Source organism: Eupeodes corollae, chromosome 1, assembly GCF_945859685.1.
Source record: "Eupeodes corollae chromosome 1, idEupCoro1.1, whole genome shotgun sequence".
In the NCBI taxonomy this organism is placed as follows: Eukaryota; Metazoa; Arthropoda; class Insecta; order Diptera; family Syrphidae; genus Eupeodes; species Eupeodes corollae.
In genome coordinates this window covers 107,302,910-107,321,297 of record NC_079147.1, presented here as the reverse complement: position 1 = coordinate 107,321,297, position 18,388 = coordinate 107,302,910, and the positions used below count along the sequence as shown (strand labels likewise).

At 31.4% G+C, this 18,388-nt stretch overlaps 1 long non-coding RNA gene across 1 annotated transcript in view; it reads left to right on the top strand.

The window, feature by feature from the left end:
* The first annotated feature begins 11,402 nt into the window (after nucleotides 1-11,402).
* Nucleotides 11,403-18,388, top strand: part of LOC129939069 (uncharacterized) — a 42,951-nt gene continuing 35,965 nt past the window's right edge. Inside the window, exon 1 of the long non-coding RNA XR_008780502.1 lies at nucleotides 11,403-13,005. This is a non-coding gene — a long non-coding RNA (uncharacterized LOC129939069). The remainder of the gene's footprint in view (nucleotides 13,006-18,388) is intronic.

Sequence of the window (18,388 nt, the reverse complement as noted above, 5' to 3'; positions counted from 1 at the left end):
ACCTGGTAGCGTTCCTAGATATTGAAGGAGCCTTCAACAACGTCAGTTACCAGGCGATCACAACAGCAATAGATAAGCTGAAATTAGAGAAGTCACTCATAGACCTTATAAGTCTCATGCTCAAAAGCAGGACAATAATTTCTAACATGAGAAGTTTTACTACCACCAGATCGGTGAATCGAGGCACTCCCCAAGGTGGAGTCCTTTCGCCTCTTTTATGGAACATGGTAGTAAACGACTTACTTACAGCATTGGAAACAGAGGGTTTCTAACTAAATGGGATAAGCAATGTGGATTGGACGTCAACCCACACAAAACAGAATTAATAATCTTCTCGAGAAGATATAAAATTCCTCAGATTAGCCCACCCAAGATTAAAGGAATACCATTAAGCTTTTCCGACCAAGCTTAATATTAGGGCCTCATTTTAGACACAAAACTAAATTGGAAGGCAAATATTGATGAAAGAGTCAAAAAGGCGACTGTAGCGCTTTTTACTTGTAAAAAGGCCATAGGATCAAAATGGGGCTTCTCCCCAAAAATAACCCACTGGCTATACACTTCGGTAATCAGGCCGATACTCATTTATGGAGCCGTCGTATGGTGGACCGCAATGGACAAGATGGTAAATCTAAAAAAGCTCATTAAAGTCCAGCGGTCAGCAGGTATGTGCATCACAGGAGCACTTCGCTCAACACCAACCGCAGCACTGGAAGTGCTTTTAAACCTAACACCACTTGACATCTTCTCCAAAAAGGTGGCTGCCAACTCATGTGTAAGGCTTAGAACCACCTCTCAATGGACCAGTAACAATACTGGACATACTACTATTATTGACAGTTTCAGATCTATCCCAGATCGCTTAGACTATACCACCCCGAAAATGGTATTTGGTAAAAGATTCCATGTGTTCATCCCTTCAAGATCCTCCTGAGAAAAAGAGAGACCCCTGGAAGACGATGCGGTACACTTCTATACTGACGGTTCAAAGACCGATCATGGAGTTGGAAGTGCTATCTTTTCTGAACAACTGAATCTCAGTCTATCCTATAGACTTCCCAATCAATGTAGTGTATTCCAGGCAGAAGTAATGGCGATTAAAGAAGCACTATCCTGGCTCAAAGAAAACAAAAATATCTTGTAAGGATATACGAATCTTCTCAGACAGCCAAGCCACTCTTAAATCTCTCGCGTCTGTCTCCACAAACTCTCGAACAGTCCACGATTGTCAATCATCTCTGAATGAGATGACGGAACAGTTTAACATTCACCTCATTTGGGTGCCGGGCCACAGAGACATTCCGGGAAATTGCAAAGCCGATGAGCTCGCCAAAAAAGGAACACTTCTGCCTTATGTTAGACAAAAACCTTCTCAAGCAATATGCTCTAGAAACAACAAATGCTAGATGGTCAAAAAGTACCACCTGCCTAGCAACCAAGCAAATATGACCAAGTATTGACTTAAAACGATCAAAAGGCTTGATGGAGTATAACGATACACTGCCTCATAGGAAGACATGCTCTGAGGCTAGAGGTCTACACAAATGACTTCTGTAGAAGCTGCATGGAGGAGGAGGAAGAGGAAACGGTCCAATACCTTCTATGTACACGTCCAGCACTCTCCATTAGAAGGAATTACTTTCTCGGTAATTAATTCTTCGATAACACCAGTGAACTGTCAACGATTGACACAAAACGTCTCTCTAACTTTATTAAAAGTACGAAATGGTTTGTTTTAGTTCATTACTCTCCCATGAGTAACCTCATTAGTGGTATCAAAACGGACCCTTGTGGTCTACGTGCGTCAATGACATCTGGACAGCCACTCCAACCTAACCTAACCTAAGCCCAATTTTTGACACACTGCAAAGTACCAGGATTCTATCTTTAGCCGAACTACATGAATGTGGAATGCTGAACAAGGCTTAACCAAATTTCGGGGATTTTGGAAATATATAGACCAATTTGCCATAAATAGCTCAATCTGGCAAGCCTATACACAACTACAAAAACAAAATGTAGTTATATAGTTATCTACTATGCCTATGTATATGTGGATACAAAATAAAGCACAAAGAAAAAAGCTTCCAAAACTATATCATCCCCTTTTTCTCTCAACATCTATGGCTGTGTATGAGACTGTGTGTGTAAATTTGAAAAATTATATTTCTTACAAACATAGTCAAAAAAGCACAACACACAGTCACGTGTACAGACACAATGTCTCCCCATACCAATCCGAAGACCAAACGAAAATGAGCAGAAAGGGAAACAGAAACAGTGTGTACCCAAAGTACATGACTCGTAGAGTGAAAAATCCTTGTAGAAAATTTTCAAGTTCACTGTCAAGGTCGCTTTTAGACAGCATGCGCTCGCCCCGCAATGCAGAAGCACAAGGCGAAGACAAATAAATATACAATTCGATAGATAGATACAAATGCAAAGCTGTTGGAAAGAGAAACCAACACCAACGAACAGTGATGTGATGTGTACTTTAAGTGTTCTTTTTTGTTGTACATATTTATGTTTATATTGCTTTTGTGCATTGTTTTTATTTTTATTATATATGTATGTTTGTATGTATATTTATCGCGTCGTACTTTTTAAACCCAGCGGCGGCGGCGGCCAGAAGGCAGCAGGAGGTAGAAGCGAAGCAAAGCGAAGCGAAATGAAAGCAGATAGCAGCGCACTTGTTTTCATTTTCATTGTTGAATCGTATCGTTTATGGGGCGGTGTGTTTTGTTTAGTATGTATTTGGAGAGAAAAATGTAGGTATGATTATGGTAGATATTATGTACTTTATATAGTTAGAAATATATGTATGTGTAATCATTTGAAAATCGATAGTTTATCTCTTTATTAAGAAGACTTATACCTTTTGAATCTTCTCTATACTCTGTTATAAATTTGTATCTTTTGAGTTAAAATTGACAAATACAAATTATTGTATCTGGAAGATACTTACTTCAAGAATAAACAATGCTTAGTCACATCTTATATATCGCATATGTACCTATTCCTCTTTCATATTTCATTACAGCAACAACGAAGAAACTGAATAAAATTAAAAAATGGCAATAATGTATCTCAAACCGTCATTTTTAGGAGTACAGTATCTTACGGATATCAGAAATCATTCATGTACTAGCTTTTAGGAAAGGTGCTACCTGAGATATAACAACAGTTTTTGGTAAAGGAGCTTAATACAAACATTTTTTTACTGTCGGAGGGGGGTTTATATATACGGGAGGGCAGTTTTATAAAAATTGACTTAGAATCTAAATAAAAAGAGGCTGGGATGCGACCCTCACTGATAACTTCCCATCCCGTCTGTCGATTTGTCTTGCTTAAAAGTTTGTAGGTTTTTGTGTTGGTTTAAAAAAGTTGTCAGTTGAATTATTCTTAAAAATTTTAAAATTACCAACAATAATTTAGCTTGAAAGTCCAGTTTTGTTCAATAGATTTTTATTCGAAAACAAAGTTTTACCAATGAATAGATGAATGAAATTAATTTAAGAGATGTCAAGAACCGAACATCAATTTTTACCTAATTTTCGTACTATTTTTTGTAGATTTTAATGGACTGTTGGATTTTTATAAAAAAAAAAAACTACTGGATATGGAAAACAATATTTTCTGTGAAATACATAAAATATAAAGTTTGAAAACAACGTTTTTAATTTTTGAAAAGCTATTTGAGTCAGAAGTAAAATTTTACTAAGTTTTAGTATTGGTTTTTTTGTTAGGTTTTTATTTTTTGTAAGAAAACTGTCAATTAAATTTTTCTCAAAATTTGACTGAATGTTGAAAACAATATTTTTTAAAAGATAAAATTAGTTTAAAGCCAATATTCCAACATTTTGAAAAGATTTTTGAGTCGAAATTCAATTTTTACCAACTTTTATTAATTTTTGTTCAGGTTTTTATTTTTTGTAAAAAACATACTGTCAATTTGATCCTTTTTAAAATTGTTTTGAATGTTGAAAACAATATTTCTTATAAGTTGAAATTAAATAAAACCCATAATCTTAAGTTTTTGAAAAGATATTTGAGTTGAAATTCCATTTTTACCAACTTTGAGTAATGTTTTTTTAGGGTTTTATTTTTTTTATAAAAAATACTGTCAATTCGATTTTTCTCAAAATTGTACCAGATGTTAAAAACGTTTTTTGTGTTGCACAAAACTGTTTTGGAGATAAAATCATTTTGTATTCGAGGTGACAAATTTTTTCTTTTAGTTTTTTTTTCATTTATAAAAAAACCGAAACCAAAAATATGCTAATTTGGTATCACGTTGCAATATATAATATAAAATTTAATTCAACTCTATTGGTTCGAGAAAACAAACCACCCACGCAATTTTCTTGAGAGCCCTTTCTGCATCTTTCTGCCTTATTATCTGTATAACAAAATTTATTTGAAGTCGATATCTCTTCTGGTTCTTGAGCTATGGACGACGAAAAAAACGTGGCGAACGTACGGATATACGGACGTACGAACATACGAACACACGAATGCCCAGACATCTTTTCAACTCTTTGCACCTTGAAACGTCGAAAAACTGTCAAAATTTTCAGTTTGACAAATCGGACCCATTACAATAACTTCCTATGGTAAGTTTGAAATATTGGAAATATAATAACTTATAGTTATAAAGTATACTTTTTCAGAATTCTACATTTTTTAATAAATTTTAAATAAAGCCGTTTTAGTCAATAGTTTTTCAAATAATTGTTTTTAAAGAAGAATAATTTCTTTGAGGATTATTTTTCCCATGATGAAAATTATAAACAAAGAAATAATTGATTTAGTTAGCTGCTCTAATTAATTCTTTATCAAACACTGAACAAATAATATGTTTTTGAGATAATTGAAAAATAGTAAAACTATAGTTCTTCTTTAAAACCAAACGTTTTTTAAAATTTTATTTGTAATTTGAATATAGTTAATGCGGTTATTTGGTTTTTCTTTTTACTTCTTTTGCATGCGTAAAAAATTTCAAACTCAAAATTGTAACTAAACATGACATTACGATGATAGAAAAGTCGAAAAAAGTGTCCTCCTATTCCGTCATTATATTCTGTCTGTCTGTTCTGCCCCTGCAGGACAAAGCATTGGGTCGGTTGGCATCAAATATTATCTCAATTATATTTGATGATTAAAAATGTCATTGCTTTTATTTTTGGTTTTTAAAAAAATATTAGAATTTATATTTCAAAAACCTATATCTTGAACATGTGTCATTTTTTGCGAAATTAAAATCTGAAACATATTTTGATAAGGTCTATTATAACTGCATAACAAAAATATTATCAAACTAAAATTGAAAATTGTTGACATATAAAAAAATTAATTTAAAAAATAACGCTCTTACGATTTTCAAACAAAAATTTTTTTAACTTCCCATAGGAAGTTATTGTAATGGGTCCGATGTGTCAAATTGAAAATTTTGAAATTTCTCGACGTTTCAAGGTCCCTAGAGTCGAAATAAAAGATGTCTGTGCGTGCGTGTGTACGTACGTCCGCACGTCCGTACGTTCGCGACGTTTTTTTCGTCGTCCATAGCTCAAGAACCAGAGGAGCTATCGACTTCAAAAAAAAAAAGGTGAAAATGTTGGTTAACCCTAAATATCTTACGAACCAAAAACGCTAGAGACTTGAATTAAATTTAATATAATATATTGTAACGTGATATCAAAGAAGTGTATTTTTTGAAAAAAATGCAATTAACAAAAACAAATTTGTCATTTCCAAAATTTAACGACTAAAATATGATTTCATCTCCAAAACAATTTTGTGCAACGAAGAATAATGTTTTTGACACCTGGTAAAATTTTGAGAAAAATCTAAAAAAAAAACATTACTCTAAGTTGGTAAAAATTGAATATCGATTTAAATATCTTTTAAAAAACTTGAAATTTAGGCTTCAAACTTATTTTATCTTATAAGAAATATTGTTTTCAACATTTTGAAAAATGTTGAGTAAAACCGAATTGACAGTTAAAAAAAAAAACCTAAAAAAAAATTAATAAAAGTCGGTGAAAATTGATTTTCGACTCAAATATCTTTTCAAAACTTTGAGATATTGGCTTTAATGTACTTTCATCTTTCAAAAAATATTGTTGTTAACATTCGAATATCGAATTGACAGTTTTTTACAAAAAATAAAACTCTAAATAAAAAACAATACTAAAACTTGGTAAAAATTTACTTTCGACTCAAATAACTTTTCAAAAATTAAAAATCTACAAAAAATAGTACGCAAATTTGGTAAAAAATTATACGAGTACATAAGCAAGACAAATCGACAGACGGGATGGGACGTTATCAGTGTGGGTCGCATCCCAGCTTCTTTTATTTTTTTAGATACCAAATCAAAAACAAAGGGCATAGATGTACATTTTTGAAAATAATTTTTTTTTTATAGGTACGTTTTTAAGTCTTAAAATGCAGGAAATATTTATTTTTATACGAACAAGGCTCCTATTTGCAACAACAAGATTTTATTCTCTAAATAAAAGATGTTTGCTTTATTTTTATTTATTATTAAAATTACTTTTTTAAAAGTTTTTTGGTGTTTTATTTCAGGAAAAATTTTAGTGATAAGTTCATCTTTGTGAGTCAAGTAAAGCAATTAATCCAATTAATTTAGCATATCCCAGAATGCACCACGAAGAGGCATTGCATTCCGCGTCCCAGTCGGCCAGTGTTTTAGTAAGTTATAAGTTATTAAAAATAGCAACATCAATTTCCAATGTGTTAGAGATATTCAAGTTTCGTCATTGAATTCTTAGACCGTACAACTGTCACTGTGGAACTCGTTTAGTCCATCATTGATGGATGTGCAGTGTTGTTCTGCTTTTTCTCGTTTTCTATATCGTTTATTCTGTAATACGACACGTATCGGTTTTTTTCAAAAATATCAATCAACATGCATCTATTTAATACAAAAGCATTTTTTTGTTCTTTAATTAAAAAAAAAAAACTAGAAAGCATAGAAACGAATAGTTTTCAGTATTTGATACAGAATTAATAAGAGCAGCTTTCTACATCAATAACTGCTTTATTGCTATTTAAAATATTGGAAAAAAGTACTCAAAGTGATTTTTTAAACTTTTTTTTTATAAATGTTGACTTTTAAGTCAATTATTTCAAAAATAATTGATTAAACCAACTCTATGTCTCATAAAGTGTAGAATTTTGTCTTTTAAAAAAGGTATAATTTATAACTGTACTGTAAGTAATGCGGTTGTTTCAAATATTTTTTGTAAGATTTTAAGTCAATTTTGATGAAATTACCCCTCCCGTCTAAACGAAGAAAGATAGATCCCCCCTCTGATGGTGAAAAATGATAATATTACGCCCAAATACTAAATAATTGATCTTGAAAAATGCAACCAGTTTTTTTTTACGAAAAAAAAAACTTTTTAACAGTGCTACTAAAATTAGTTAAAATAAGTTTTTGAAATGATTTTAAAATCAAACTTATTACATCATAACTATAATTTAATTTTTTGAACCGGCACAAAAAGAGCTTAGTTTAAGGACGTCTGTAAAGCCAGGGCTACTAAATATAACTGAAAAAAATATTCGAATTAGAAAATCCCTTGACAGAAATTAATGCCAGATATATTTTGGATGAGCCAGCTAGAATTTTTAATAGGAACGAGAAATCGTTTAGATTGTTACCAGAATCAGGCAAAGTTATCGACCAAGGGTTATAAAAACTTATTCTATATAAATCAAATGAAAAAGGAAACCTAACGGTACTCTTAGTCTGTAACACCAGCGGAGTAACACTACCGAACAGAAATTGTATTCGCGTATTTGAGAACTCCTCCATTAAAACTTGTGGAAAATTGGTCATACGCGAATTTTGTTCCAATAATAAAATAATTATATATTCATTACCACCAAATACAACCTATTGCAATGCAGCCCGCTGATGTGAGAGTGTTTAAAAGCAGTAAAAGTGATTATAAAGTATCAATGAGAGTCTGGCAGAATTTGCCGAAAACACTGGTAAGTCTGTGACAAGAAACAACTTTTGTAAACTACATTAAATGGTCCTAGACAAATCAGATCGTAGTGAAGTTGTACGAGACGCATTTAGAAAATACGGTATTTATCCGTTCAATCCAAATGCAGTAGACTATAGTAAATGCGTAGAGAACACTATGCAGACACTATGCTCGAAACAGAGAATGACCGAACTACGAAAAAGCTCGACACAGCAATTGAAGTGTTAACTTCATCATCGATCTTTTGCTTGAAATTGTATCAGATGCAAAAATACTAGTTGAGCTTTCAAAATAACCGAATCCTCTGAATCGGAATTACAGTTTGGCACATCAACTCATGTAACTTTTAATTTAGAATAATTGCCGAATCGTCATATTGGACACAAGCAATTTCGAGATCACCGAGGAAATCATTGATTCTGAATCATATCAGAATTTCTAAAAAATATGATATCATTTTAAATAAGATTAATATTTCCTTTAAACCAACAACATATCTTAACACCGATCTCGAATCTTCACAATCACTTGCAGAATTAAAGCAATTTCAGAATGTGGAAATCAATGAATCCATCAGGCTTGACGTAGCATTTGTGAACTTTGAAGGGCTTTAAGATGTTATAAACGAAAATTTTAGTCGATGATTATTTTCCTGACGGTATGTAATCTTAATTTTGATTGTAGGTTAAGTTTCGGTATGAAGTGTGGAACATCAATAAATTCAAGGGATTTAAAGCAACCTAAGGGACTCACAAAGGATAACCCCAGAACATCCACTTCTACATCAATAACGAAGGCAGTAAGCTCACCAAGTAGCACATGTTCTGGCTTTAACAAACATTTGACATACCCATGACCCAATACAAAAAAAATTAAGAAAATAACTGAATTTAAATAGGTTACCAACGTTTATATCTTCTGAAAAATGGAAATAATGTTATAAAAACTCATACAAAAATTAAACAGAATCGAAAAAATGATTTTGATGCCAAAAAAACTCATAATGGAACCTAAAAGTCCAAAGGCTACCCTTAAGAAAAACACAAACAAGCCTCGAAAACAATCTTGTGGAGTTTGAGACGACAATCGACACAAATAACGATGGCTTAAAAAATATAGGCTGTTATAGTTGTTATAAGTAGTACCATTCTATGTAGAATGACATTTAACGATGCTTTAAATGAAGATTTTGTACACAAGCTTGAAGACTGGATTTTAATTTTACTGTGATTTATTTTGCATTTATTCTTTTAGTTTCTAGATTTAAAAATGAATTCCAAAAAATTACTTTGCCTTTTGTTACCTTTTTTGTACCTGTTTTCAATAAAATTGATTAAAACCAAAATAACATAGCATATTTTATCATTAAAACTGAAATAAGCATTAAGAAAATAGGTCTCAACATTTTTTTTGGTATATGCGTGTAATTTATCCTTCGAAATTGGGAAACTTTATTTATTTAGGATACAAATGTTCGATTACAAGGGAATTTAGCTTTAAGTTTTTTTTAAAAAAAAAAAACAGTTAAAGTACATACATTTAATAAAAACTATTTGAGTTACAGCAAGTAATTAACTTAAATTTCAAATTTACGTTTAACGGTTTTCTCATAGTTGAAGATTACTTTCGTATAAACCTCTAAGTATTTGACTATAAAAGACTTGACCCTATGCAAACTATAGTTGCTAACTTTTAGTTAATTCTTTACAAAAATCCAAATGACAGCTTTTCTAGCAAAACACGAAAACCTACAAAAACAAAAAAATGGTTTTCGACGCAAATAATATGTTATTGCTTCCAAAACAACAAACTTTTTTTTTCAGTGTGGGTAGCATTCTATTGTCTTTTTAACTTCCCATAGGAACTTATTGTAATTGTCGAATTGAAAATTTTGACAATTCTCGACGTTTCAAGGTCCCTAGAATCTACATCAAGGATTTTTAGGGAGACGCCTGTGCGTGCAAGTCTAATTGTTCGTGAAGCTTTTTAGGTCGTCCATATCTCAAGAATCAGTAGAAATATGGAAAGATGCAGAAAGGACGATCAACAAATTGGAAATGATGGTTAATCCAAAATAGCGCTCGCGCCAATAGCGCTAGCGACTTGAATTTAATTTTATATTATATTGTGACGAAATTAATGTAATTTTGAAAAAAAAAATCAATTTGCAGTTTTTTATAATAAATCAAAAAAAACTTTATAAAATAAGTGTCACCTCGAATATTTTACGGACAAAAAACGATTTTATCTCGAAAATAATTGTATGCAAAAAATATTGCAATATAGTTGTATCTTATAGAAAATATTGTTTTTAATATTCAGTAAATTTTTTATAAAAATCTTACAGACAGTTTTTTTTATAAAAATTAAACCTACAAGAAATTGTACTCAAAATCAGTTAAAATTGATATTCGGTTCTCGATATCTCATAAATAATTGAAGATATTGACTTCAAAATGATTTCATTCCGTGCTAAATTTCGTAGTTAACGTAAGATATTGTTCTTGGAAAAATCCAATCTGTATTTGTTTATAGGTATTATAAAAACAAATTTTCAAGAAATGCTACTAAAATTGGTACAAATTGGTTTTCGACTAAAAACAGCGAACACAGCTTTTGAAATCAAACTTATTTCATCATATGTAAAAATTGTTGGTAAGTTTAAGTTATTTTTTTAGAAAAATTCAATTGACAACTTTTTTAAAAAACACAAACACAACAAAAAACTGACAAGAAATGATTTTCGCATCAAGTAGAAAGAAAATAAAGAAAAATATTGACTTTAAATTGTTGTTATGAATGTTTTGTAAAAATTTAAGAAAGACCAATCGACAGACGGGATGGGATGGAAAGTTATTAGTATTTTCAATTTTCAATCTAAGTGCATCACAAAATTCTTAATTTTTATATCAAAACAAATATCTGTGTTATACTGTACCTATCTATAAACCTACCTAGGTACATATGAGAACTTATCACCGCATCTGGTTCTGGTTCCTATCGGTGTACCTACATATGAATATAAAATATGAAAAACAAAAAATACACTTTTGTTCTATTCCTAAACAATCATAGATGGTAGGTAGGTAGATATAAAACATGAACAGAACAGAACACACCTTTCGGCCACCAGTAGCAGCAGGCATACAGATGGGCTTGCTAGCAGTTTCTGTAGCTATAGCTGTAGCTTTAGCTGTCGCAGTCGGTTTAGCTGTAGCTGTCGTCTTCGTTGTTTTTTCACCTCTTTGCCTTTTAAGACAAATAAAAAGTCAAAGCTACAACATTTCTATAAAAGAAAATAGAAGAAGAAAAACATGCCACTAGGTACAGTAGTTTTACCTCTTGTATATTTATACCTACCTAACTATAAAATATAGTGTCTCTATGTAGATAGGTTTATGTAGGTTTTATATAGAAATATCAAGTTAGGGCGTCCAATCTACAAAAATAAGGGTAGCAAAAACTACTCATTCCTCCAGCCTTAAGTTATATTCCATCGACAACGTTTTGAAACATTCCTCACTTTGCTTCGCGTCCTTCTTTTCCCGCTTTGAAGCCAACTCTCAGTACATACAAATTAAGCACGGCCACAGGCATTCAGCAACAACAACAACAAAAATATGGCAAATAAAGTTTATTTAATTGTTTTGTATGCCTGTGCTAAGCCCTCTCCTCTTTTGGGGACGCTGCCGCGGCCGTGAGCTCTGAGTTGGCCAACATCACAATTCAGAATCAGACGAAAACGACAACGTCAACGAAGAAGGCTTCAGTCTTCTCAATTTTTAAAGTCACAATAATTCAGAATTCAAAACAGAAACAGAATACCTATCTAACACGCCATTTGTGCGAAGCCAAGAGGCTTCAGATACCTACATAGGGCAACCATCGCAGTTCGAATTCAACGGTCCACAGAAATAAACGTGCCACAAGCGATCTACAACTTATACTCTATACCTACCCAACTTATACCTTCTGTTTGTCTGGTCGCAAAAAATTCTTATAAACAAAAATTTAACTAAACATTTTGTTTGAAATTTGAAGTTTTTGGATTAAATTGATTAAGAGAGTGAATTAATATAAATTTTATTTGTGGAAATTTAATTTAATTACAAAACATACTAAGAGCGAGAGTGTACCTTTTCTATAGTTGAATATATATGTATACCAAAAACACATATACCTACAAATCTACATAAATACATGTACATATGATGTACCTATGTAAAACTATATGTATATAGGAAAATTGTTGTTTTTGTTTCCAATACAATTGTAATAAATTTTCTACCCATGTGAATGTGACTTGCAATAATTATAAAATGCAAACAAACAAAATAAGCGTAACACTAACAACAACAACAGCAACAACAACTCAAAACTTGGTTGGTTGGTTGCTTGGTTACATAATATCCTTGAACTTGAAGTGGTACAGTTGATGCAGTCGCAGTCGCAGGCCGCAGCAGAATTATTGTTGGTCGACGGTTGGTTTTGGATGGATGGTGGTTAGTGGTTGTTAGCCTGGTCTTGATCTGACGCTGGCCCTGACTTGGCTCATTACAGATATTACACCGAACCGACCGCCACCATCAGTGCAGTTGAATATTAATTTCTACCAAACTTGCTGCTAGGTACTGCTGAGTTAATAAATTTAAATTAATTAAAAGTGTTTTTTTTTTAAATTAATAAGATCATAAGAAAAACTACTGAGTGCATCTTGAAACGAAGAATAATATAAAATATACAAAAGTGACCTCACCACACTTTGGGTGCGCAAAAATGTTTTAAGAACAATTTTGTAATTTTATTTTATCACCATTATACTTGTAGTTGAAATTCTAATATATCTATCGGTGCGCAATTAATTATTATTAACAATAATAAAGTAAAATTAAGTGATTTTTGTACCTTCCTAATAGTTGCTGTTATTTTAAATGGAAACCAGTTTCAATGATCGACGGATATTAACAATCATGCAAAAATAGAGGTAATTTATTTGTTCTGTTTGTTTCTATATATTTTTATTATATATTATTGTAAATATGTACTTTGACTATGTACAACACTTGTACATAGGTGGATATTTTTATAAAGTTTTTTGGGTAGGTAAGGTATACATCTGCTATCTCAAGTTTGTTTTGTATATTTTTTAAAGCTACTTTGTGTATAGTTAAGGTTACGTAATCTTAAAAAATATAAATAATAAGCTGCACTTCCAGGAACCAGATGTTTTGAGATGATTTTTATTTTGTTTAACTTTAGTTTCTTTGTTTGTAAATTTTGTGGGATTTTTATTTTTAAAAAAATTGTATAAAACGGATGTTATATGGACAATGTAAAGCTTATGTAATATTTTTACAGTTTTAAAGCTCAGATTAGTGGGATATTTTAAAACAATGGTTTCATTGTTTGATGGAATATAAAGCTTTGGTGTTCTAGACCATAAAATTGATCAAGAAGTTTTAAAATTTTTATATTGTATTTACTAAACTAGCATTAAGTATGTAACATTATTATGGCTTATATGACTTCAATAATTCATTTAGATCAGAATTGTACAGTTGTAAGTTTTATTCAAGTTTTACATACGTAGGTAGGTATTATGCAAGTTAGTTTTTACTTACTTACTTACATCTACGTAAGTTGCTTACGTAAGCAAAATCAAGCAATGTTACAGTTGCTGGTGAAAATTCTACAGTTATTTTAGATGATACACTGCCAACCACTGGAATGAGGCTTCACATTTTGGAAGCGGGTTTCGATTTTTATAGATGGTATAGAAGCTTTTTTACTTGGAAACGTTAACGACGACGTACGAGTATGTACAGAGTTATCCACTTTTTTTATATTTTTCTTTTTATTATAAAGTTTGAACTTTGACATTATATGTGAAACAGTACATCATTTAAATGATCACAACTCGAATTGCTGAAAGCATCGATTCTTTTGAGGTAATTTTCCACCAGTTTTTGACAATTATTGAGCGGTAACTCAACCATAACTTGACGAATATTGTTTTTTAAATTAAAGGTTAATCTGCAGTACCTACTAGCCTCACAAAATAAAAAGTCCAGGTATGTCAAATTGCATGATCGTGGCGGCCAGTTCATATCAGCACGATGAAAAATTATGCGGTTTGGAAGTGTGTCTTTCAAATAAAACCTTTTTCGCTCGATTTGTGAGGCATGTGGCACCGCCTTGTTAAAACCGCATATTTTCCGAGTCGGTTTTTTCAATAGCAGGTGAAAAAAGTCGGTTATCATATGACCATAAATCTCTGAATTGACGGTGATAGCCGTTCCATCGCCATCGTCGTTTTCGAAGAAGTAAGGTCCAATCACACCTCCTCTCTTCAATCACTTAATGTTTCTCAGAATCTCAAATATGAACATTTTGTCTTATAACATACCCAATGAGTGAGAAATGTGCTTCGTATCTGAGGAAAATTTGGTTCGAAAAACCGCCGAGCATCCATCCGCCTGTTGATCAAGCACCTTTTCGACATATCTACGACATTGTGAATAGTTAGCTGGCTTCAGTTGTTGTGTGAGCTGGATCCAAATGCAAAGCACGCCATAGTATACTGTAAGACAGTCCTAATTCGAGTGAACGACAATGAATCTACACATCTCGGTTTCGGCAAGACTTTCACTTACAGCACCGATCGATATTTTCAGTGGTATGAGGGTAGCCAATCCAGTCTCTTCAAATTTCTTCACAATTTTGAGAATTGTTGTTCAGTACAGAATGTGACTGTGGCAGAATCACCATTTTGGAATAGGTTTTAACAATTTGTATGCGTTGGGCGATAGTTAAACGATCCATTTTCGTAAATGTCAGACTTTCAACTGAAAACAAAAATTGGTTTAACAACATAGTTTGACGGATGTCGACTTCCAGTCACATACTTTTGAAACCGCTAATGGATAAGACTTTTTTTCACCATACAAAATTTATAAAATCAAAGTGTAAATTAGAAACAAGCGTTAGAATTCCTTAAAATAATAAAATAAAGTATTTAAAAAAGGGGATACAAAAGTGCGTCAATAGGATGATTATGTTCGCCTTTTTTGGATATTACGTCTATAAGACGGATTGGAATTAAAGCATTCAACAAAGACGGATAAGAATTAAAGCATTCAACTTGTTCTTATTAATCACAGGAAATATGGAGCCAGGAATCATTAAAAGATTAAATTAAGGTGTACTTGTCTTAAAATTGTCTGCCACCTTCATAAACTTGTGAGAAAGCCATGGCCATTTTCAATTATGTCAAAGTGCGATAAATATGGGGACCATGGCAAAAGTTTCACCTCGTCTTCTGATTGAATTCAAATTGTAACAACAATTTAAGTGTGAATGGGCATGGCATTGTCATTTTGAAAATCCAAGGCAGAGGTGCTTAAATGATTTTTGTTTTTGGAAATGATCGTACCAGAAAACATTTATAGATTTCCCCGTTCGTTATTGTGGACAAAAATAAAAGTCTATTGTGACATAGTAGGTTTTAGCTCCCCACCCACACCAAAATAAGCTAATCCTTTCTCAGATCATGGAAACAAAGTTGGAACTATCGGTTCGTCAATGTTAAACTTGTTCACCCGAAAAGACAATACGTTTCTATTTATTGATCCAAGTAACATGGTTTCCTGCCAAAATTGGTCCGATGCTCTCTGTGTGCTTGCCTCAAAACAGGTTCATTTTTAGCTTTTCTTCTCTGGTTAGTACCACGTTTTTGTATTATCGTTTGAGCCGTTGTTATTCTGGCTGATACTCATCGTTTGCCTCTTATTTTAGTCGCTGGTAGAGTGGAATTTGAGACAAGTCGTAGAATTAACCGCTTTTCTCATGATATTGTTTCTGCCTTCTAAACTTTTTGATTTTTCCCATATTTTTAGATATTTTATACAAAAGTTCTTAAAAGATCGCACTTGTAAACTCATACACGGAAATACTCGCAAGTGAAGCACCCTTTTATAGGCTTTTTAGTATAGTTTAATATTTGACGTTGGGCAATTCTAACATGCGTTTCTAATTTATCTTCTAATTTTATGAATTTTGAATGGTGAAAAACATACTTATTTACAAGGAGCAATCGTTGGTTGATCTTAAAAGTTCTAGAAGGAAATTATAAATAAATAAATTACGAGTAGGGGGAACAACAGTCCATGAAGAACCAGGGCCTAGTGACTTACAACTCTCAACCATTCCTGTGAGCGAGTAATTTTGTCAGAGATGGGAGGGGCCTACAGCTTATATGCCGAATCCGAACGGCTAATTTGAGAAAGCACTTTTCATGACTAGAATTACTCTTGGATAGGCACTAAATGTAAAATTAGCTGCTCATTTAAAATTATTTGATCATTGAAAACTTAAAAATTAACTAAAAGAAAAGTTCTGGATTAAATAATTTAATATTTTTAAGTAGAAACAATTTAAAACTGATATGCTTCATCTTGACATTTAATATTTCAAATTGTGTTATGTATTAACTGCTTTTGAATTTGAAAACACAATTTTGAATGATGAAAACTATAACTGACACCTAATAAGAACAATAAATAGACTTTTGTATTAAGCATCATGCCATATTCTTGATCCTAACTACTTGACGACTATAGGATTGAGTTTAAAGGTAAATGGACTATTTTAAATAACAGGCCTTGTCAATTACATTGAAGGCAGGTGAGAAAAGGTGAGAAATTCCTGGCGGCATGATTGAAGTCAAGTTCTAATCTTAAATTTAATACCACCTGAAATTGTAAGATTTTTCTACAAAAAAAGGATAATTTCGCACAAGTAATATTTATGAACAAGATTTAATATTGTCATTGTTCAATTAAGAACACGAAATTTTTCAAAAAGTTTTTTAAAAGTAATTTATTAAAACAATATGTTGGTGGTATTGTTGAACTTAATTGTCAGTCCATGATTTTTGTAACTACGTCTACCCTTTATTAGAATATGTGTTAAGTACCATCAGTCTTTGGCGTGTTCTATTACGCAAACTCAACGTAAATACTAAACAAAACTATTGTGGTTTCTGTTAGTAATAACAAAGTTGGGAAAAAATGATTACAAATTTAATTATAATTGCTTTAAAACGTATATTTGAAAAGCGTTAATACCTTGAAGTTTTATTCCAAAAATGTTATGATAACTTTTCCCAATAAAATTTTATGTAAATATTATTTTTGTTAATTATTATTAAAAAATAATTTTAAAATGCTATGTTCTTTTCCGTGTGTTGCTTTGAATGAACAAGTAAATAAGGACATCACATACCTTGACTAGGTATACATATCTTAAAAGTATTTTTCTCCAAGAACTTGAATAATTCCATTGTAATTTTCAATTACATGTAACTAGTGAGTTAATTTTGTCTACATTATATTTACAAGGAAATGTTAATTTTTTTAATTTCCTTAGGAAAGTCGAAATTTTGACATTTCTCGACGTTTCAAGGTCCCTAGAATCATTAGAGCGATGTCAGTGTGTTCGTCGTCCATATCATAAGAACTAGCTACATAAATATAAACTTCAAATACATTTTTTATACAGATAATAATACAGATTTTAGTTTCAAAATGATTGCATGCAAAGAAGAATAACGTTTTTGACATCTAGTCAAATTTTGAGCAAAATCAAGTTGACAGTTAAAACCTACAAGAAAACATCACTAAAAGTTGGTAAAAATTGATTTTCGTCTTAAATATCTTTTTTAAAAAACAAGAATATTGGCTTAAAAATAACTTCACCTTATAAAAAATATAGTTCTCAACATTCAGTTAAATTTTGAGGAAAATCGAAGTACAGTTTCCTAACAAAAAATAAAACCTAAAAAATAAACATTTGCTAAAATTTTGTAGGTAAACATTTAATTTTGACGCAAGTTTTTTTCAAAAATGTATAATTTTAGATTAAAACTAATTTTATCAAATAGAAAATATTGTTTTTAACATTCAGTAAAGTTTTCATAAAAATCCAACAATCGGTTCTTACATACCAAGTAAAATCTACAAAAAATAGTTCGATTCTCGAGATCTCGTTCATAAATGAATGAATTTTCTTCAAAATGATTTAATTCTTTGCTAAATTTTGTTGTTAACATATTATATTGTTTTTGGGAAATCTGTTTTGTATTTGTTTATATGATTATGAAAAACTTTCAAGAAATTAGTTTTCGACTAAAAATCTTGTTAACGAAAATAGATTTTGGGATTTGAAAGTTGATGATTTTTAGTTAATCTTTTAAAAAAAGTCAACTGAATTTTTTTTTAATCACGAAAACCCACACAAAAATCAAATTACTGATAGGAAATCATTTTTGACTCAAGAATTAGGAGAATGAAGAAAGACATTGACTTCAA